This window comes from Prionailurus viverrinus, chromosome A3, assembly GCF_022837055.1.
Source record: "Prionailurus viverrinus isolate Anna chromosome A3, UM_Priviv_1.0, whole genome shotgun sequence".
Classification (NCBI taxonomy): domain Eukaryota; kingdom Metazoa; phylum Chordata; class Mammalia; order Carnivora; family Felidae; genus Prionailurus; species Prionailurus viverrinus.
In genome coordinates, this window is record NC_062563.1 from 116,126,800 (window position 1) to 116,149,528 (window position 22,729).

Genomic DNA, 22,729 nt, shown 5'->3' on the forward strand with positions numbered 1-22,729 from the left:
TATTTCTGAACTGACTGGCCCAGTGCCTGGAGAACTGCCTGTGTCAGGCTGCTGTGCTCACCGTGCCCGTGGTTTGCTGTGTTCTTTCTGTTGTTCTTGGCCACCTCTGACCCTCTCCTCTTCATTTCATGGCTCTGACTTTCCCATTGTGTCCCCACTAACTTATATGTTAAAATTCTAACCTCTAAATGACTGTATTTGGAGGTAGGGCCTATAGGAGGTAATGAAGATTAAATGAGATCATAAAGGTGAGGCCTTAATCTGATCAGAGTGTAACCTTATAAGAAGAGAAAGAAACCCCAGAGTTCTCTCTTACTCTCTCGCTCTCTCTGTGCACACAGAGAAGAAAAGCCATGTGAGGACATAGTGAAAATGTAGCCCTCTGTAAGTCAGGAAGACAAGACTTGCCAGAAACCAACACCGATGGCACCTTGATCTTGGACTTCCAGTCTCCAGAACTGTGAGAAACTAATTTTCTATTGTTTAAGCCACTGTCTATAGTGTTCTTTTATGACAGCTCAAGCAGTTGGAGACACCATCCCACACTGTCCCCAGTACCTTAGAGGTCAGACAGCTGGGAGAGGTAGAGATGAGAGCTGGCTCTAAATCTCCTACCTAAGTGGATTTCTTTCCCAGTGCCCACGTACCACACCCACCCAAGGCAGCACTCAGCTCAGCAGGTGCAGAGGAACATGGTAGCCTTGTGGCTGAGATTGTCCAGAGTCCCCAGGTTCAGTTCTGTGTGGCTCATTGGAAGATACTTGCAAAGCAGGTTGGATTCAGACTCAGATATTAGGATTTATGGAGTGCCTCTTATAAACCAGGTACACTGTCAGGAATATCCATGTGTGTGAAAACGCTTGGCATCGTGGATAAGATAGGCCAGAAATTGAACCCAAGGCTCACCTTACTAGCTGTGTTCAAGTCACCTATATTTGCTTGCTATTCCCACAATAATTCTTCATGGTAGACCATCTGAAATGTAATGGGTTAGAACAGTAATTATTTGACACTGTTCCAGTGAGCAAGTGCAAACCCCAGTGGTTAGAGATTTCTGGTCCCAATTTCCCCATCCCCTTTGCTCTCTCCTGTACCTGTGCCCAGCTGCTACCTCCACCCACATGCACATCTTTCCCATGGTATAATCTGCAGCACCCATAGCCAAGAAGCTTCACCTCTGTTGTCCATTTTTGGACAGGTCAGAACTCGAGAAAGAACTCAGTTTCCATTGAGCTCTTCCTGAGCACCACACCTTGAGCTTGCTGGTATTTGCACCTGCCTCCTTCTATCCACAACACAATACTCTTTCATTATGATTGTTTGCAAGGTGGAGAAATTGATTCTTGGAAAGTGACTGTGATGTGATGTGACACAGATGTGACTGTGAGGACCATGACTAACGTCCAGGTCTCTTGACTCCATGCTCAGTGATGTTTGTTCTACAGACACTGTAGTGAGTAAAGTATGTTTGCCTTAAAATCATGTGTAGAATATTACAGTGGGAAAAAATAGCCTAAATGAAATGGCCTGGGGACAGGAAAAGTTGTGTCATGTGTAGCCAGCAGCGAGGGCACTATTAATTCTAAATGCAGAGGATTATATAGCAGTGTGTTGGTAGATACCACCATGAAGTGATTTCTAATTTCGTATTTGTATTTGTTCTTGATCCATTTGTAAATGTTTTCTTAAGCTATCCTTTATGATCTCTTTGAGAAATGTGAAATAGGAGCCATTTTACCAGCCAGTTCAACTAGGTCATGAACAGAGCAGATGCAGAAATGAGCTCAGGAGGAAGAGTTTATAAATTAATAAGAAAAGCTAAACATCTCAATAGCAAAAGGGTGGAAGATGTAAAACAGGCAATTTGTGCCACTGGTATTTGTTTTTGGTAATGGTAGAGTATCTCATCTTAAGACTAACCACTCTCCAGGTAGATTTATAAACTCCAGACAAACAAAAAGCCACTGCCCCTCCCCCACTCATGTTCTGTCTCTGTCTCTGTCTCTCTCCCTGTCACTTTCCCTATCTCTCAAAATAAATACATAAACTTAAAAAAAGAAAATATTTCATACTAAATAGTAATGAAAATGCAACATATCAAAACTTGTAATGCATCTAAAGCAGCACTAGAGGGAAATTACCACTGTAGTGTCTTTATTAGAGAAGAAAAAAGGTTTAGGGGCGCCTGGGTGGCTCAGTTTGGTTAAGAATCCTACTTTTGATTTCAGCTCAGGTCATGATCTCACAGTTTATGAGATCAAGCCCTGCATCAGGCTCTGTGCCTGCTTGGAATTCTCTCTCTCCCTCTCTCTCTCTCTGCCCTTCCCCCACTCTCTCTCAAATAAGTAGGCATTAAAGAAAAGAAGAAAGGTTTAAAATTAATGATCTAAGTTTCTACCATAAGAAAAATGAGCAAATTAAACCCTAGGCACATAGAAGAAAGAAACTAATAAATATTTGAGCAGAAAGAAATGAAGTATAAAACAATGAAGAAAACTAACAAAACCAAAAGTTGGCTCTTTGTAAAGATGAATAAAATTGATAAAACCCCTAGCAATACTGATCAAGAAAAAAAGAGAGAAAACACAAATTACTATATCAGGAAAACACAAATAATCTATACTGGGGATCTGTTATCATTTCAGATCACACAAACTTTAAAATAGTGATAAGCACATATTATAAACAAGTTTATGCTGATAAATTTGATAATTTAGATGAAATGGAAAAATTCCTTGAAAAACAAAATTTACCAAAATTGACACAACAAAATAGAAAATCTAAATAGCCCTATCTGTTAAAGACCTTGGATTTATCTCCAGCTTTCCCACAAAAAGCCTCTAAGTCCAGATGTTTCCATTGTTGAAGTTTATCAAGATTAAGGAATATGAAATGTCAATCTTTTGCAATTGCTTTCAGAAAGTAAAGGATGAGGAAACATGCCCCACTACATTGTATGAGGTCACCATAAGCCTCCTACAAAAATCTGGCAAAGCCTTTACAGAAAAGAGAATTACAGATGAATATCCCTCATGAACATGGATATTAAAATCATAAGCAAACCATAGCAAGTCAAATCCAGAAAAAAGATAATCCATCGTGACTGAGTACATTTTGTCCCAAGAATGTAAGGTTGTTTCAACCTTTGAAAAGCAATGTATTTATTTCACCACTTAAACAGAATAAAAGAGAAAAATAATCTGATCATCTCAATAGATACAGAAAAAGAATTTAACAAGCTTCAACACCCATTCTTGATTAAAATACTCAGCAAGTGAGGAAAAGGAAATTCTTCCACTGAATAAAAAACATACACAATTTTTTTATGGTTTACCTTATAGTTAATGGTAGACATTGGATACTCACTAAGCAAAGAGTCTACTGTTTCTACAGGGAGATTTCCAGTAGAACCCTAGTGGGCCATGGGGCAGTCATCGATTGATTATTTAGGATTTCAGGAGGAAATGTTCTAAAATCATGTTCTCAAGCTGAAGTGTTTGCCTCTTCTTCAAACTGAAGAGAGAGATACAGTATAGAAATGAGTTTGGACAGAAACATTTTTTGAGCAACTACTATGGACAATGAGATCACTTAACCAAAACTTAAAATGCTCATGCCCTCAATCTAGAACATCCACTTCTAGGTTTCTAGCCCACAGAAACAGTAACATGTACAAGGATGATTACTGCAGCAGTATCTGCAATGGGGGGAAAACTGGAGAAAAATCATATTCTAGCAATAGAATTTTCCATCATGCTATATACAATACTATATAGCCATTCAAAAGAATGAATTTGATCTGAATGTGACATGAAAAAATGTCCATAATATAGTTCTTTAAAAAAAAAGTTGATATATGATACTTATAGTACAAGTCCGCTTTTATTAAATAAAGCTCTTTATAATTTATATTTAAAATAAAAGCCTGGGGGCGCCTGGGTGGCACAGTCGGTTAAGCGTCCGACTTCAGCCAGGTCACGATCTCGCGGTCCGTGAGTTCGAGCCCCGCGTCGGGCTCTGGGCTGATGGCTCAGAGCCTGGAGCCTGTTTCCGATTCTGTGTCTCCCTCTCTCTGCCCCTCCCCCGTTCATGCTCTGTCTCTCTCTGTCCCAAAAATAAAAATAAACGTTGAAAAAAAAATTTTTAAATAAAAGCCTGAAAGGATACATACAAAAATTCTGATTGTACTTAGCTTTGGGTGGTGGTATTATAGGTGATTTTAATTTTCTTTAGGCTCTTATTTTCAAATTTTTCTGCAAGAAACATTTTTTAAAATGTGAGCCACCAGTTGTGCAAAATGAGTGCAATTATTCCTCTTACTGGGAGGGGGGAGTGGTTCCATTAGAAGCCCAGCTGTGTGACTTTGAGCAAGATACTTAATTTTTCTGAGGCTTTCACCTCATCTCCGATGAAAATTATGATAATAATACATTCTGCAAAGAGTAATTGTTAGCATGTGTAAGTCCCTCTGGGCTGATATACATATTCCTGTGTGGGTCCCAGAAAGTCTTGTGTGTCCATCAGTGGAGCTAGCAGAACTTGGAACCTCGCACACACCACATCCCTTGCAGGCACATCTACTAATGATGCTTGAACACCTGCCAGGAACAGAGTCTTGTGCTGGGTGTTTTCTATGTATCATTTCTAATCCTCCACAAAGCCCTAACAGACAGACATAACTCAACTTGTATTTTATTTAGTACATATTTATTGATCCTCTGTTATGTGCCAGCCACTTTTCTAGGTTCTAGGGATATACCACTGAATAAAAATGACAAAAATCCCTGCCCTTCAGGAGTCAAACATTCTCATGAGGAGAGACAGGCAACAAAAATAACAAATACCTATAGGATAAGTAAGTAGTTAATGTAAGAATCCAGTATGGTCGAAGGTGGTATATGTTAGAGGGGAAAAAAAAAAACCAGCGAGATAAAGCAAATTGGAAAGATCAGAGGGAGTTGAGCTTACAATTTTCAAAAGGATGATTTGGGTAGGTTTCCTTAAGAAGGGTTATTGCAGCATTATTTATAATAGCCAAGATAAAGAAGCAACCCAAGTGTCCACTGATAGATCAGTGGATAAAGAAGATATAGTATATATACACAAGGGAATATTACTCAGCCACAAAAAAGAATGGAACCTTGCCATTCACAACAACATAGATGGATCTAGAGGATATAATGCTAAGTGAAATGAGTCAGTCAGAGAAAGACAAATACCATGTGATTTCACTCATATGTGGAACATAAGAAACAAAATAAGTGAACAAAGGAAGAGAAAAAGAGACAAACTAAAAACAAACTTAAATACAGAGAACAAAAGGGTGATTGTTGGAGGGGAGGTAGGTGGGGGTGGGTAAATAGATAAAGGGGATTAAGCGTAGACTTACCTTGAACATTGAGAAATGCACAGAATTGTTGAATCATTATATTGTCCATGTGAAACAATTTAACACTGTGTGTTAATAATACTTGAATAAAAATAAATTAAAAAAAAACACTTGAGGGAGATGAGGGAGTAAATCAGGCAAATATCTGGGCAAAGAGTGTTTCAAGCAGAGGGAGCAGTCAGTGCAAAGGGACTGAGCTGCAGTCCTGAGGGGCCAGGAAGGCTGAGGAAAACAAGCAGAGTAGAGATGAGATCAGAGAAGGAACAAGGATCTGGTCTTGGGAGGCCATTTAGGCCATCATAAAGACAGACTTTCTCTGAGAAATGGAAGCCATTATGTGAAATAAATAAATTAAAGAAAGAAAGAAAGAGAAAGAAAGAGAGAAAGAAAGAAATGGAAATCATTGAAGGGGGTGAAGTATAGGAGTATCATAATTTTAAGCTTTGATAAAAGGTAACAGGAAAAGCAGGAGGTCAGGAGGATATTACAATAATTCAGGTTTGGACAGAGTCATATTCCCATTTTAAAATCAGGAAATTAAAACTCAGCAGGCTCACGTCTGGCTCACAATCATGTCTAATAAATGGCTGCACTGGGATTTGAATCCAGAACCATCTGATTCCAAATCCAGTGCTCTTTTGACCAGAAGGGAAAACTGGGCTCAGTGTTACAGTGAGAGTTCCTTTACTTCCAGTGTCCTCACAGCTGTGGAGCTTTCAAACTTCCCCCCACCACCCGGCCCCATTTCATGGCCCTCTCCCACCCCATACTCTCTCCTTCCAACTCTCCTGCTGCCATGCCTCCTTTCCCCTTTCCGTGAAAATGGAGCTAATGTGGGCACTTCAACAGTGCTGAAAACGCCATTTGACATCCTAATGTTGGTTTCAAGTGTTTCCCAAGCACTTAAAATAGCCCAGGGTAGCAAGTAACAACCATAGTTTAGGCTAGAGAAACTGAGGCATTGATAAATCAAGTACCCCAAAGTCACACAGCAGGTTGGAGATGGAGACTCCTATCTCCCTCTTCCTTGTCCATTTAGCATCTCCTGCCTCCTGGTCTAGACACTGGGTGGTAAACTGAGGTTGTGCTTTGTCCCCAGTGGCTCAGTTCCCAAAAGGGTGCCTGTGCCCCTTGGCAAGGGTGAACACCACAGCAATCCAACAAAACTATGGTGAATAATTGTTATTTCTTTGCAAAACATCCATCAGGAGATAAGCCCTGGAATTTATCTAGCAGCAAGTGATCGTTATCTGGTGGCAGTGTTCTTCCCACTGACAGTATCTTCTAAATAAGGGTCAGCCATCCAGCGGTCTGTCTGCTGTTGATTTCTTCCTATGAAATAAACCATATTCCAACCACGGCAGCGGGGGCACAAGGGCAGGGGAGCGGGAAGAGAGAAGGCGCTCAGGGAAGGTGGTCCTTCCACAGTTGAGCCAAAGAAACTGGCCTGAGCTTTGGTTCAGAGAAATATTTGTTGAACACAGGTTTGGGAGAAGATGGAAATCGATACTAAGGAGAATTCCTATTTCCATTTCGGCAAACCATCATAGATAACATGTAACAGAGCATCCAGTAAGTCACCTGGATGATGAAGTTCTGGGTGTGAAGAAGGTGAAAAGAAAAGGCTCTTGTGGCTTTTGATCTCTGTTGCTTTTCTTCCTGTCATCAAACCAGGATCTAGAATGGGTTTGAGTCACAGAGCTTTGATGGACTTGGTATCAGAAGATTTAGGTTCAAGTCCAGACACCACCAGGACCTTGAATTAGGTCCTGGATCCTGGACCTAAACTTCTGAGCCTTGATTTGCTCATCCATCTAATGAGAATGGGAATGATCCCTTGCTCACAGGGCTGTTGTGGGAATTGGAAGAGAGAATAATACATCAGAAATGCTGTGTTGACTATAGGATGCTCCACATGTAAGGTACATTCGTCTTGTCCATGTCTAGGGAATTTGTTGATGTTGTTGAAGCGGTTTGCCCTTGTAATGTCACCCTGAGTCCTCCTGATTTAGAGACTAGCCTTCTTTCTCTTGTTCTACCTCTTATGATCTTGACTGAAAACTACAGTCCAAACAATGTGTTCATCAGCTACTATAGAGCCCTATCTAGCCAGGGTGTACTAGGCTACAAGGAGTTGGGAGAAATTTATGATTTAGTCTGTGTGCCTTCATGGGATTTATAAGGTTCTATTGGACAAATTGAGCCCAATAAGAAGCCAAGGTACAATTATGAATATCTCTGTAGTTGGATCATATTTATTGAGGGCCTGACATGTATTAACTTTGCCAGGTGCTTCCACATCATCATATTATTTAACACTCCATTCTGAGTACAGAGTGTTCTCATTTTACAGATACGAAAATGGAAATTTGGAGGAGCCAAGTGATCCACCCAAGAACAACGCAATGGCAAGATAGTGATGAAGGCCATATCTGTTTATTCCCAAGCTCAGAATTCTCTCCCCCACCTCAACTAGGGTAAAATCTGGTGTTCTGACTCATTTCTAAGGAGAAATGAAAATCTCTGGCTCACATTCCAGGCAGTTGAGGCTCTGGGAAGCTCCTGCTTATGGATTCTGCCCCATCTCTGGAGGCCTTGCTACCATATTGTGGTAGGACAAGTATTTTCCTCTTGAGGGATTTGGATATTAAAACCCCAAAGATAAGTACAAATCAAAACCGCGATGAGATACCACTTCACACCCATTAGCACAGTTATTTTTTTTTAAGTGTAAAATAACAAGTACAGGTGAGAATGTGAAAAGAAATTAGAACTCTTGTTCATTGCTGGTTAGAATACGAAATGGTGCAGCCACTGTGGAAAACAGTCTAGCAGTTTCTCAAGAAGTTAAACATAGAATTACAACATGATTCAGCAACTCCACTTCTGGATATAACCCAAAGCATTAAAAGGGGACTGAGACACACATTTATATACCCATGTTTACAGTAGTATTATTCATAATAGCCAAAAGAAGCAACCCAAGTATCCATCAGTGGATGAATGGATAAACAAAATGTGTATATACTTACAATGGGATATTATTCAGCCTCAAAAAGGAAGGAAATTTGGACACGTGCCATATGTAGATGAACCTTGAGAACATTATGCTAAGTGAAAGCAGCCAGACACAAAAGAATAAATACTGTATGATTCCACTGACTTGAAGTACCTAGAGTCAGTCATCAAATTCATAGAGACAGAAAGTAGAACGGAGGTTCCCCAGAATGAGGGGAGGGGGATATGGGGGTTATTGTTTAACAAGAAGTGAGTTTCTGTTTGGGATGGTGTGAAAGTTCTGGAAATGGATAGTGGTGATGGTTACAGAACATTGTGAATATACTTGCCATTGAACTATACACTTAAATTAGGTAAAATGGTAAATATTATGTTATATATATTTACTACAATTAAAAAAAAGCCCTCAGGGAGAAATTCTTCAGTTGAAGAAGAGGTATGTTGTTCACTAGCGAGTCCTGGATGATTATAATGTTTGTTTGGAAGTCATTAACTGTTCATCAAGGAAGGGGCAGCCAAAGATACTCAAGTGGTGACAAGAGAAGAGAAACAGCTCTGCAATATCACCAGAAGTCAATAGGAAACAAGAATCTGTGAGACTTTCTTCAGAGCCCACCTAGTGTCCAACACAAACAACCTGCATCAGTATTTAAAGGACCTACGAAATAGCCCAGTGGAATTTGACCACAGGTCCCTTTAAGTCATTCAAAGATGAACATTTATGCCACATGTTTCTTGGGCTTTTAAAAGGCAATGTTCTGTGCTGATGGTCCCCCCGGCTATATAGATAATTGTAAAACAAACTCCATATTCCACTGACACCCTTTCTAATTACATCTCACCTTCATTAGGCTATTAAAGTGATAGATGGTGGCAATTACATTGAATCCCACTGAAAACTCTCTATCTGTGACACGCAGTGACGAGAACATGAGTTATTTACCCAGAAGCCAGGAAGAACTTGGCTGCCTTGGCCATTCTGGGGAAAGAGAAACCCCATGCGACCATCAACAGCATATGGATTCCAGGAACAATGTCAGGAGGCTGGGTGGCAGAGTACATAGTTGGTATTCACTTTTCTACAGACCTCACCAGATGCTTAGATGGAAAATAGAAACTATTATCAGGTGTTATAGAGTGACTTAAAATAATTTGAGTATACTCAGAAGCGAGCCTGCAAAATACTAAATTACTCCCAGCCAATCTGTATAAGGAATAGTTGAAGCGACCAAAAAAGTGAAACCTGGAGTAAGAAGACACAAGAACAGAGGGTGGCTATCTCTAGACATTCCAACATGAACTAGACTTGTTACATCCACATGGCCCAATTAGTGCAGATAACAGAACATCCTACCCTAATAGGTTTAAATAACTAGAACATATACTAGTTGGCATAACTTGGAGGACGAGAGGTAGATGCGCTTTGGGTCTGATTGATTTGTGGGCTCAGTGATATAATCTAGGTCTCAGATTCTTTTCATTTCTCCACTCTGCTATCCACTGTGTCAGCCTTATCCTTCATTGGTTGCTCTAGCATGCCTGTGATGGCCATTAGTAGCAATAAGGGCTACCTGCTCTCTTGTTCACTTCCAGTAAGAAAGCAAGAACTGGCCTCCTATAACTCTAAGAAAAATGAGGAAAGCTCATAGAAGCTCGCAGCTAACATCCCTGATCACATCTCACTGGCTGGAATTGGGTCACACATTCATTTCTAAATTAATCGTTGTAGTATGGAAAGACGGGATTATTTTGAGTGGTTAGATGATTGTGTCCTAACATGGAGCTGCTGAAGGGAAAAACAAGGACCAATGGTTTTAAGCAGTTGTCTCAGAAGAAAAGTTTCTAGTACTGGGGAGGGGGAGGGGGCAGATACAGCTGCCCATTTCAGTACCAATGACGAACATAGTTCATTAGTCTATCATCTACCACTGAGCCTGGACAGCCCCAGCATCTGCCTTAACTTGGTCGTCCAGGCAGTCACAGTAAATTAGGGACAGATCTCAAAAACTGTTCTATTGGCTAGGCCAGCCCAAAGATGGCATTGGCAGGCATAGGAGATAGTGAGCTCTTCATCCCTGGTGGTGTTTAAGCACAGGCTATGTGACCTGTGTGCAAAGATGTTATCATAGGGATTTGATCACAGATAAAGTTTGGGGCCCGACTGTCCCTGAGATTCGGTGGCTACAGATGGCCAGGAAAGGAAGCTGGGACATTAGAGCAGGCTTCAGATTAGCAACAGAGGAAGGATTTGAGTGCCTTGTCCTAGTTTTTGTATTTTTCTCCATGGTCCTGAAGCTTCGGATTCCTTACATGGGATATTACCCCAGGCATTGGCAGTTTTTCTCTAGAGCATCCTTCTTGGTCATAAAATATGAATATCTTTGCCTGGGGCTTAATCAGTGTGTGCAACTGATTCACACACCTGAGAGGTTGGTTGCCTTGTTTCCAGATCACACAGCTAAGTTGTTGGTAGGGCTGAGATGGGACCTTGGGTCTCCCCTCCTCTAGCCCAGAACACTCCTCTGGAGGCACCAGCTGTGGGGCTGAGGGGTCCTCATTTGGTCATACACGACAAAAGCAGACCCACCCAGATGTGGGCAGGAAGGACCACATGGGGCTCAGCACTTGGAGTGTGGTCTTCATGGCCCATGCTGGCTCCTGCAGGAGGCTGAGTACCAGCAGCCATGAGTGTGGTTGGTCTTCTATTTTGTCTGGGCTTCACGTCCTCCATTCACCTCCTCACCTATATGTCTTGTAAATAGCAGGTGCTGGTATGGCTAAGAGGCTGTACGGCCAAGATGTGTTGTGGAGGCAATCCCTCCAGCTTCTCCTTCCAGAGCGGATATGCCAGGGGCATCTGAGTAGGGTGGGAGCCCCTTTGGCTGCTTCTTTCCACTGGTTCCTGCAAGATTAAAATGGCTTAGAGAAGAGACAGAGCAGGGTGTAGAAGTTCTGTGTCTGCACAAAATGTACCTTAATCTCTCTTTTTCCAGACACAGAGCTTCTATATCCCTGCTCTGTCTCTTCTCTAAGCCATTTTCGTCTTGCAAAAAATGTGCCAAAGACCAGCAAAATGTGAAAGGAAAACCTGAAAGGAGTTCTCTGGAAGGAGCTCTTTGTCCCCAGTGGCTTCTCTCAGCACAGTTAGCATACTGAGCCCCTCCTGAATTTGGTAAAGCCCAGTGGAAGGCACTCAGTGCACATTATCTGGGAGTTTCTTGCCGCCAGGGCTGTGACACACTGGTGTGTTTCAATCAGCTCTGAGGGATGCTGCCAGAAATTCAGTAGAGCCTGTCTTCAGGTTCATAGTCTGTAGCACAGTACCCAAACTTAGTAGGCATTAGAAAATAATGAGCTGACAGACTGAACGAATGATTAGACCCATTTTATAGATGAGAAAACCAAGGCATGTGAGTTGATAGGCCAAGGCAACATAGGAGTTTGGACAGAGCTGGGACTGGAATTAGGCCTTCTGCCTCCTGGTCTGGTTGGGGGCAAGACTAGACAATCTCTAACATCCCTCTGTGCTCTCTAATATTTGGGGACTCCACAAATCCTTCTCTAGACCAGTGCTGTGCAGTAGAACTCTTTCTGCAGTGATAGGAACGCTGTATAGCTGAGCGGATTGGGTAGCCACGTGGGGCTATGGACACTTGGAATGTGGCTGGTGTCACTGAGGAGCTGTCTAGTGACTACCACGTGGGAGGGCACAGCTCTAGCGTTTTCCCTTCCCCAAGGCCCAGTACCACAATCTCTGCCAGACATTGATGCAGTGCAAGTTTGCAGTTGGCAGTGGCACTCAGAGAAACTTCCCCACATCCCTTGGCAAAACACAGCAGCCCCTCCCCGCCAGATGCACCAAGTCATTCTTCAGTAGCTAGGCTTCTATCTACAGAAGGGAGATGAAAACAAAATTGGGAGAGTTGAAGCAGAAAGGCTATTGATTTTTAATCCTTTTTATCATCCAAGAATTTCAAGGTGTATTCTTCATGTCATTCCATTCTTCACCCGGGAGCGGGGAGAAGCTGACCCGGAAGGCCTGGACAACACCAGTCATGTGAATTAAACACACTTTAAAGGAAACCTCTCTGGGCAACATCACTTTTCCTCAGGGAAATGTTCGGATCTTTAGTACTATTTTCTGTTGGGTTCTTTCCAGGAGAGGATTTTTTTTTTTCAAGATAGATTAAACCATGAATCCATTAACCACTGATTTAATTTCTGGGCCCTCATTCTTCTAAATTGTTATCTTGTCACATAATAGAACCATGGCACATGTGAGCTGGAGGATAGTTTAGACAATCTCCAGTCTGTAAAATTAATGGGGATGAAACAGTTACTGCTTATCCAAGCTTGTGCAACTGTTGGACCATGTTCTCTACACCATAATTGTAGTCGTCCCCATGACTCTCTGGGGTATGTAAAATTCTCCCCCATTTTACAGGTAGGTAAATAGCTGACCTAGAATTTAGATCAAGGTCTGGCTGGCTCTGAAACTGGGACTCTTCCTCTGTGCTCTGAGCTTTCCAATCATTCTATGGATAAGGATACAGAAACCCAGAGAGCTGTAATCACAGAGCAGTCAGGGCCTAACCTCATATCTTTTTGCTCTATTCAGTTCTAGCCTTCGACTTCAGATGTATAACCCCACACTCAACTTGCATATATCACATTTCTCTTTAGCAAACCCCTTTTACCAAAAAAAAAAAAAAAATGTCGAAATGCATTCATTTGCCATTCAAGCCCCTCCACAGTTTGGTACCAACCTCCCCTGCCCCAGCCCCCAGCCCCACTCAGTCAAGGGAGGTGCCTCAGCAAGCCTGGTGTTTACATTCCTTCAACACTTTCAGAATTGAGCTTTTTTTCTTGCCACAATGAAATATATATATATATATATATATGTGTGTGTGTGTGTGTGTGTGTGTGTGTGTATATATATATATATATATATATATATATATATACGCATTACATACCTGTATACTGACAAAGATGTTTTGGCATTAAACCCAAAACCCAAAGATGTTTATTACAGCAATATGAATTACAGTAAAAAGTGCAAAATAAAAACAATGTACCTGGTCAACTACAACAGAAATGTTAAGAATAGAGTAATTCTATTCTGTAGATTAATATGAAGCCACTAAAATGGAAGTAGGAGCCCATGACGAGGGAGCATTTGCCTCCCCACAATGGAAACCGCTGAAGGAGAATAGATCATATCTCCCTGAGGTCTCCTGGGCATATATGACATTGAGCAAAACCAGAAATGGCTGAATAACAACAAGAGAGATAATGTGGGTTAATCAAGCTTCGCATTAATTTAGAAGTTCAAGTTTCCAGCCCTTGCCAGCTCCTCCTTGAAGCAGTCCCTGGGGTTAGCTGGGAGAATAAAATTCACAGTGGACTTGGAGTCAGAAACCATTAGCTGAAGGCCCAGCAGGGTCACTGAGACTTTAGTGTGACCATCTGTAAAACGGGGAGGATTCTATCCACTGCAGGCAACTATATTGAGCACAAACTGGCAGCGGGTGACACTCCCACTAGTATTTCCCCCTGCTGGTCTTTGGTGAAGAAGACCATTCCGTGCTTCCTCCAAGCACAGGGAGGGTGAGGGCAGCTTCACCGTGGCAACCCAGCAGAAGATGGGGCCAACTACCACTCCCTTTGGACTTGCTGGCCCATCAGGCTCTTCTAGAACTTGAATCAAATTGATTTGCGGCAGTCTGTCCACAGGGTGGTAGAAGTGGAGAGGCAGGAAACTGTCATGGCTCCCCTTAGATCCCTGCAGCATTTGTGGATTCTGTTGGACCAGAATATTAGAACAGAGCCTAAGAGCAATGATGGCAATAGCCACACATACCCCGGGGGCTTTGGCAACCATTCATAGGACTGTTCCCAGACCCTGGTCAATGCACAAGGCAATTATTAACTCCATGGAAGATTACTATCACCAAATGCTCTCACGAGTTGTTGGGTTCAACAGGATGTGTTAGTAGAAAATGTTGGGGAATGATTTCATCTCTGTACTGTTGTGCTTAAACACTTAGCCTGGAACCTTCTCCCCCCCGGCCAAGTAGGTTTGGTGCTGGACCCTTATCTGATTTGCCTTTTCAGCCCCTAATTCAGAATCATGTGAGATAGCTAAGAACAGTGGCTTTTAAATTTTTTAAGCAGCAGAACATTTTTTTCCTCAAATGACATCTCATCTGAAACTTACGTGTTTATTGTATAATTTCTAATTAATAATATTTATTTTGACAGTCAACCAGTGACAATAACGAGGTTGTTTTGATTAACAAATAAGATTAGATCATGAACCAGGTTATGACAGTTGCATTTTTTATATTAGTTTCAGCATCTGATTTATATCTGTGGTTTATTTTGCTTGTATCATATTAATATGCATAATAACTAACACTTCAGCACTGCTGAGTGCTTCAAACATTTTAACTCACTTAAGCCTCAGAACTCTAATAGATAATATTCTCATGCTTGTATGAGGAAGTGGAAGCCCAAAGACCTGGAGAAAGTAGCCCCAAATCACACAGCTGGGGTGTGGCCAGAGCTGGGCCAGGTGTGGCCAGGTTGACTTGCTCCATTGTCCATAATTGGATTAACTATTTTCTTGTGGCTCCCAATTAAAAGCCTAATAGAGTTGACCCTTGAACAATAGGGAGGGGGTTTAGGGCACGGCACACTCAAAAATCCACATATAACTTTTGACTCTCCAAGAAGTTAATTGCTAATAGCCTACTGTTGACTGGAAGCCTTACCAATGTCAGCTATCGATTGACACATATTTTGTATGTTATATGTATTATATTCTGGATTCTTACAATAAACTAAGCTAGAGAAAAGAAAATATTAAGAAAGTCTGAAGGGGGGCGCCTGGGTGGCTCGGTCGGTTGGGCGTCCGACTTCAGCTCAGGCCGTGATCTCACAGCTCATGAGTTCGAGCCCCGCGTCGGGCTCTGTGCTGGCAGCTCTGGCTGTCCTCTGCTCATGCTCTGTCTCTCTGTGTCTCAAAACTAAATAAACATTAAAAAAAATTTTAAGAAAGTCTGAAGGAAAATACTTTTATAGTACTGTCTTATATTGAAAAAAAAAATCCAGTTATAAGAGGACTCGTGCAGCCCAAACCCATGTTGTTCAAGGGTCAGCTGTACATCTAAATATGTAGTTGCAAATGATAACTTTTAACTGCCTGCCCTTCAAACTCAGGCTATTCTTTCATTAAACTGGGAGGGCAGAAGGGGTTCTATTTGTGCCCTAAACAAATAATAAATCAATAACCTAGCCCCAGAAGCACCCCCATTAGGATGCAGGAAACAATTTGAAAATTCCTGACCTAGAGCACCAGGGACATATTGAAGGGACAGTCAGTCTGTCAAAACACACATGCAGGGAACCCTCAGGGGGTAGTAGAGACAAAAGGCGTTCGCTGGCATTTCACCAAATGGAAATCTCTAGTCTCTGGCACTACCAATATTCTCCATTACAAATCTTCCAGCTGGTAAACAGAATGATGCCACTGACATTTAATTGAAATGTCAGCACATTTAGAAAGAGCCCTGATGAAAACTGCCAAGTTAAAGTTATCGCTGATGACTTAAGCTAGATGGAAACAGAAAATCACCACCAATAGCACACCCCCCCCCACACACACACACACACTCTCATATCAGATGGAGAGAAAGAAGAAAGCTTCAGCTGTCCGAGGAAAATTTATAGATCATTTTTAAATGGAGTTTTATTTTAGCTATGAACAACCATGGGGCAATTGGAAAAACTTGTGAAAGTAATCAGGTCTGAGACAGACCAATGCCCATGTAAATCAATTCAACAAGCATACAAGGATTAAATTGCCTTTGGATAGTAATATCACCTTACATTTATTTGCATAGCTTACAGGTTATAGAGGCCATGGTAGATGGCAAAAATAGCCCTAACTCTGCACTTCGGTTCCCTCCACCCTCACTTTATGCCATTGTACCTTTGCAGCTCCCTCCCACCCGGATGCAAGATTTAACCATGTGATCTGCTTTAGCTAATGGGATGTTAGAAGACGTGACATAAGCAGAGGTTTGAAAAGCACCTGTGGGTTTCTACTCATCCTTCCCTGTGCCGTCACCACAAGAACATGCCTGTGGAACAGAGCCAAAGATCCCAACTGTCCCAAGGCCATCCTAGATCAGCAATACCTGACCGACTCTCAGTCATATGAAAGAGAGAGCCCAGTCCCTCTCAGCAGAGCCAGTTAGGTGACCTATAGCTAACCACAGTCACATGAGGACGCACAGACAGGAGCAGCTAAGCTCAGATCAGCTGGACCCCACAGACTTGGAGCTAAGTCAGTGCTTACCATTGTATGCGACTGTGGTTTTGAGGGTTTGGTTAAGCATCACTCTATCTGATGAAGGGACCTGCCTTGTGTGACCTCCTGTGTCCCCTCCTTGGAATGGCACGTGAAACAGGGTTACCTCAACCACTTTATAAATGAGCACCCTGTGATTCATACAGGTTAAGTGGATTGACTTTATTTCCACAGCTTCTTCTGATCCCTGGTTCTCTGCTCAGGCTCCAGTCCTGCCTCTCTGAAATCCTTAACCAACAGCATTAACCCAGAGGCTGAATCCATTTTTTCTTTGGATCAAAGCGGCAGTTTTTATAGTTTGAAAGCACAGAGGGAGAGCAGATGTTTCAGAAGTCCTTGGGCCCAAAAGGCAGAAGCTGCAGAAACATTTGGCTCTACAGCCATCCCTGCCCCCAACGCTGGGACACCCCCCTCCTTCCCAGGATTCCACTCGGCTTTGAAGAGATACACGATGCAGGACATTGCCATCTCTCTGTGGCTGATTCCATTCAGAGGCAGAGGCATTCTTCAGATGCTTCACAGAGATCCCTGCCAGGTAGGGAAGCCACCGGAGAGTTGTGGAGAAATGATCAAGAATAATCTTTTTGACCTTGCAACACTCACCTTAAAAATCTACCCTCGCTCCCAATCTCCCCCAACTAACATCCAAACTCATATAAGATCCTTTATAACCTAGACCAAGCTATAATTTGAGCATCACCACTGCCTCCCACTTCCCTCCCCAAACTTCTGTTTCAGAATCAGAAATGCCCTGCTCTTTTTGGGCAAGTGACCCAAGACCACACATGTAGGGAGTGGCAGCACTGGGCTTCGAACCCAGGCAGGCTAGCTCCACAGTCCATGATCTACGACTCAGGCAGCATTTTGAACTTTTGCCTCTGCTTATACTTCCCGATCTGTTCTGAATGAGCTTTTCTTTTTTTTTTTCATTTGCTGAACCTCTATTCTTTCCTATAAGATCACACTCACTTCTTTAAATACTTTAAAGACCTACTCACTTTGTGTGTTCATTCATGCGTGTGTTTTATCTGCCTGAGGCTAGGAAGTGTCGGAAGGCCCTGCTGCTAAAGCTTTATGGCAGCCAGTTTCATGCAGAGCCTCAGAAATCACAGGGAAATAGTAGACTTTGTTCTATTTTTAGTTGCTCCCAGGTTAAGGGTGAAATATGATGGCCCCTAACACTGTAGGCTTCATATGTTCAGAGGGAAGGATAGGATTCCTCCCTTTTAGGAACAGGTAATTCTATTTTTTTAAATGCTTATTTACTTATTTTTGAGAGGGAGAGAGAGAACCCCAAGCAGGCACCATGCTGAGCTCTGAGCCCAGCGCTGTGCTCCCTCTCACAAACTGTGATATTACGCTGAAATGAAGAGTTGGACCCTTAACTGGCTGAGCCACCCAGGCGCCCCTAGAAACAGGTAATTCCAAATAGACCCATTTACATTATGTGTGTCTTAAACACCTGCTCACCCAGGAGACTTCACAGGAAAGATAAATCCCCGATTCCTCTAGCCTGTAAAAGTACCAGTCACACTGATTGGAACTGCCTCTTTTCGCTGGTCTACTCTTACTTGCTGTGCGCTCATCAAAAAGTAGATGGCCAGTTTTGTTTATCTTTGTATTTCCTTTCTATCCTTCATCTTCCTCACCCCCATTATTCCTGGCATATATTACAAGCTCAATGCTTACTTGCAGAAAAGTAAAAACTAAACCATGATATTAGGCAGTAGACCCCCAGGGGTTCTTCTAAGAACTTCTTTACTTCTTCTAAGAAGTAAAACAGGGGCACCTGGGTGGCTCAATCAGTTAAGCATCCAACTTCACAGGTACACGAGTTTGAGCCCCACATCAGGCTCTGTGCTGACAGCTCAGAGCCTGGAGCCTGCTTCAGATGTCTCTGAAATCTGCCCCTACCTTTCTCTGTCCCTCCCCTGCTCGTACTCTGTCTCTTTTTCTCTTTCTCAAAAATAACTTAAAAATAAAACATAAAAAGAATTAAGTAAAGCACCTTCTCAGAGCCTTTGGTAAGTTCTCTTAAAAAGCTGGGTATGCAGGAGAAATAGCATGTGCTCTAGAGTCAGAAGCTCCTAGCAATATCACTTAATTTCAATGATCCTTAATTTCGTAGTCTGCAAAATGAAGAGAGTATATGGTACCATCTTAATGCTATCATTGGAAAAGAAAAGAAAAGCTCATTTTTCCAGAACCCATGGCACATTGGGGATGAGAGCAGGGTGGAGAGTGGCAGGCATATGTATTTTGAAAATCTCTCCCCAAAGGATTCTGATATACTAACCCACCCACAATGTGAGAATCGCTAGCCTAGGTCTAAAAAGAGAGTTGTGTTGAGATGGAGTTCTGGGAGAACTTGAAAGTTCATATGGTGGTAAAAGGAGTGGAGTTGACTCCCAGAAGAAGGATGAAGACAGAAAACATGCAGAGGTAAAGGAAGGCCACAGCTGGATGTCCTTGTTATCCATATAGAGGAGGAATAAATATAGGAAAAGGCCATGAAGATATCATTGCAGATGTCTCATTGAGCCGGTCTGTTTTTGGGGATTCCATGATCCGAATTCATGGAGAATGTCAAAGGATATAAGAGGACACTCAGGACAATGACTGGGGCAAGCCTGCCGGTATAGTAAAACTGTGAAGATGGTTTCATTTGGTCCTGGCCTTGTGGGAAGGAGAGAATCCAAGATGGAGGGATAGGTGTTGACAGTGGAACAGTAAACCAGCAGGCCTGTCACCCCGTCTGCAGGAGTAGAGGCAAGCAGGGACTCTGGCATCCAAAAGAAAGCCCCAGAAAGGACGTCCCGGTGGAACTTCTGAGAGGTGCTTGATTCCCTGGGCTGTGACGTTGATTTAGCCAGGGTCTTAATCATGCCTTTCCTGGAGGAGCCTGCCAACTGGTCTCTGTACCACCCATTTTTGCTTCCTGTTAAGTATCTTCCCAACCACTGTCACCAGAGTGATCTTTTTCCCTTGCTCTGTTTTTACAGGTATATTAAAGGTACAATCAGGGTACCTGGGTGGCTCAGGCAGTTAAGTGTCCTACTCTTGATTTCGGCTCAGGTCATGATCTCGCAGTTCATGAGTTTGAGGCCTGCATCCGGCTCTGAGCTGACAGCACAGAACCTGCTTGGGATTCTCTCTCTTTCCCTTTCTCTCCGCCCCCTCCCCTGCTCGTGCGTGCATGCGCTCTCCCTCAAAATAAATTAAACTTAAAAAAAAAGTATAATCATATATAGATTTATGTATTCAATATATGAATATATACATATACTATTCTTTGTAATTATTTTATTGAAAGGGGATTGATTATATTATATACACCCTTCTGTATCTTTTCTCATCCAATAAAATCCAGGGAATTCCCTCTAAGTCTGCTGGTGGTTCTCCAATTTATACTTTTTTGTGATTACATAATATTCCACAATATAATGTGCCACAACCTATTCAATTTGGGGCCACTATAAACATCAATAGCCAATTCAGCAAATATATATATATTTTTATATATATTTATATTCTTATATATATTTAATATATATTAATTTATTAATATATTCATATTTATTTCTATTTATATATTATTTTAATATATTTATTATATATTATATATTATGTATGTATTTTTATATTCTATACATATTTATATCTATATCTCTATGTCTATGCCCTTAGAAAATATTATTTTTATTTACTAGGATAGATTAACAAAAGTACGATTGCTAGGTCAATATATGTACTTTGAATTTTAATAATTGTTGCTTGCTAGCTTCCAAAATAGCTCTATCACTATCCCAACCAGCAATATATGAGAACCCTCTGTTCCCCACATCCCTGCCAGCAATAGATATGATAGTTCTTTTTAATTTTTGCCAGTCTGATGGGTGCAAAAAGATACCTCATTGTTATTATAATTTAGACTTCTGTGACTATCAGTGAATTGAGTATATTTGGTGCCATTTGCATATGCCCTTCTATGAATTGTAATTTTGCTACAATTTCTTCTCTTTATTGTGACTTAGTTTTTTTTGTCAACTTTTTGTCAATTTCTCTCTGCAGAGTAGAGGAATTCACCCCATATCTACCATCTGAATTGCAAACATTTCTGAACATTGCATGTCTTATTACTTTGTTTTTGTCAAAACGCATAACCTAGATTTTTTGTTGAGTTATCATTTGTATACTGTATACATTTTAAGGGCATAATTCACTGGTTTTAACGTATTCACAAGGTTGTGCGCCCCTCACCACTACCTAATCCTAATTAATACCTAATTCATCACCCTGAAGAAACCCTGCATCCATTAGCAGCCACTCCTCATCTCCCTTTCCCCTCAGACCCTGACAGTCCTAAATCTGCTTGCTCTCTCTGTGGATTTGCGTATTGTTCATATTTTATATAAATGGGATCCTACAATATGTGGCCTTTTGCGTCTGCTTCATTTACTTAGCATAATGTTTCCAGGGTCCATTCACACAGCACGTGTCAAAAGTTCATTTCTTTTCTACGTCTCAACATTCCATTGTATTTTACTTACTCATTCATCAATTGATGGACATTTAGTTTACTTCCACCTGTGAGCTATTGTGAATAACGCTGCCGTGAACATCAGATACGAGTTTTTGCACAAATGTGTGTTTTTCACTTCTCCTAGGTCTATACTTAGGAGTGTAACTGCTGGGTCATATGCTAACTCTATATTTAACTTCTGAGAAACTGCCACGCTAGTTGTTTTCGAAAGAAGCTGCATCATTTTGCATTCCCACCAGTAATGTATGAGGGTTCTAATTCTCACACTATCTTAATTTTTTGAAAGTTTGTAAAGGGATTAGTGCTAATCCTTCTCTACAACTTTGATAGAACTCACCAGTGAAGCTACTTGGTCCTGGGCTTGCCTTTGTAGTAAGGGTTTTTTGTTGTTACTAATTCACTGTTTGCTTGCTATAGTTACCTTCAGATTTTTAATTTCTTCTTGAGTCAGCATGAATTTTTCTAGAAATATGTCCATTTTATTTGGATCATTCAGTTTTTCAGCCTATAATTGTTCACAGAATTACCTTATTTTAATTCCATTAAAAATTTTTTTTAATGCTTATTTATTTTTGAGAGAGAGAGAAAGAGCACAAGTTGGAGAGGGGCAGAGAGAGAGACACAGAATCTGAAGCAGACTCCAGGCTCTGAGCTGTCAGCACAGAGCCTGATGCAGGGCTCAAACTCGTGAACCATGAGATCATGATGTGAGCCAAAGTTGGACTCTTAACCAACTGAGCCACCCAGGCGCCCCCACAGAATTATGTTATAACCCTGTTGATTATAAGGTCGATAGTAATGCTCCCTTTTGTATTCCTAATTTTAATAATTTGAGTCTTCTTTTTTTTAATTAATCTGGTTAAAGATTAATCAATTTTGTTGATTTTTTTCAAAGAACCAACTTTATTTATTATTTATTTATTGTTTTCCTATTTTCTATTTCATTTATTTCCATTCTAATCTTTATTATTTCCTTCCTTTCTTCACCTTGCATTTCATTTACTCTTATTTTTCTAGTTTCTTAACTAAAGTCGAAGGTTAGGTTTTTGTTTTGAAATCTTTCTTCTTTTTTAATATAGTGCTTTACAGTTACAAATGTTCCTTTAAACACTGTGTTTACGGTAGCCCATAAGTTTTAGAAAATAATGTCTTCATTTTCATTTTTCTCAAACTGCTTCTAATTTCTAATTTTCCTTATGACCTCTCCCTTGACTTATTAGTTATTTAGGGATGTTGTGTAATTCCCACTATTTGTGAATTTCTCAAATCGACTCCTGTTTTTGATTTCTAATCCTATTCCATTGTGGATGAAGAACATGCTTTGTTGATTTCAATCCTTCTAAACTTATTGAGGCTTGTCTTACAGTATAACATATGGCCTGTCCTGGAGGATATTTCAAGT

General features: G+C 41.2%; 1 long non-coding RNA gene across 1 annotated transcript in view; it reads left to right on the forward strand.

The window, feature by feature from the left end:
* LOC125161826 (uncharacterized) overlaps positions 1–18,629 on the forward strand; it is a 35,835-nt gene extending 17,206 nt beyond the window's left edge. The window contains exons 5-6 of the long non-coding RNA XR_007150773.1: positions 342–460; positions 16,412–18,629. This is a non-coding gene — a long non-coding RNA (uncharacterized LOC125161826). The remainder of the gene's footprint in view (positions 1–341; positions 461–16,411) is intronic.
* The last annotated feature ends 4,100 nt before the right edge of the window (positions 18,630–22,729 follow it).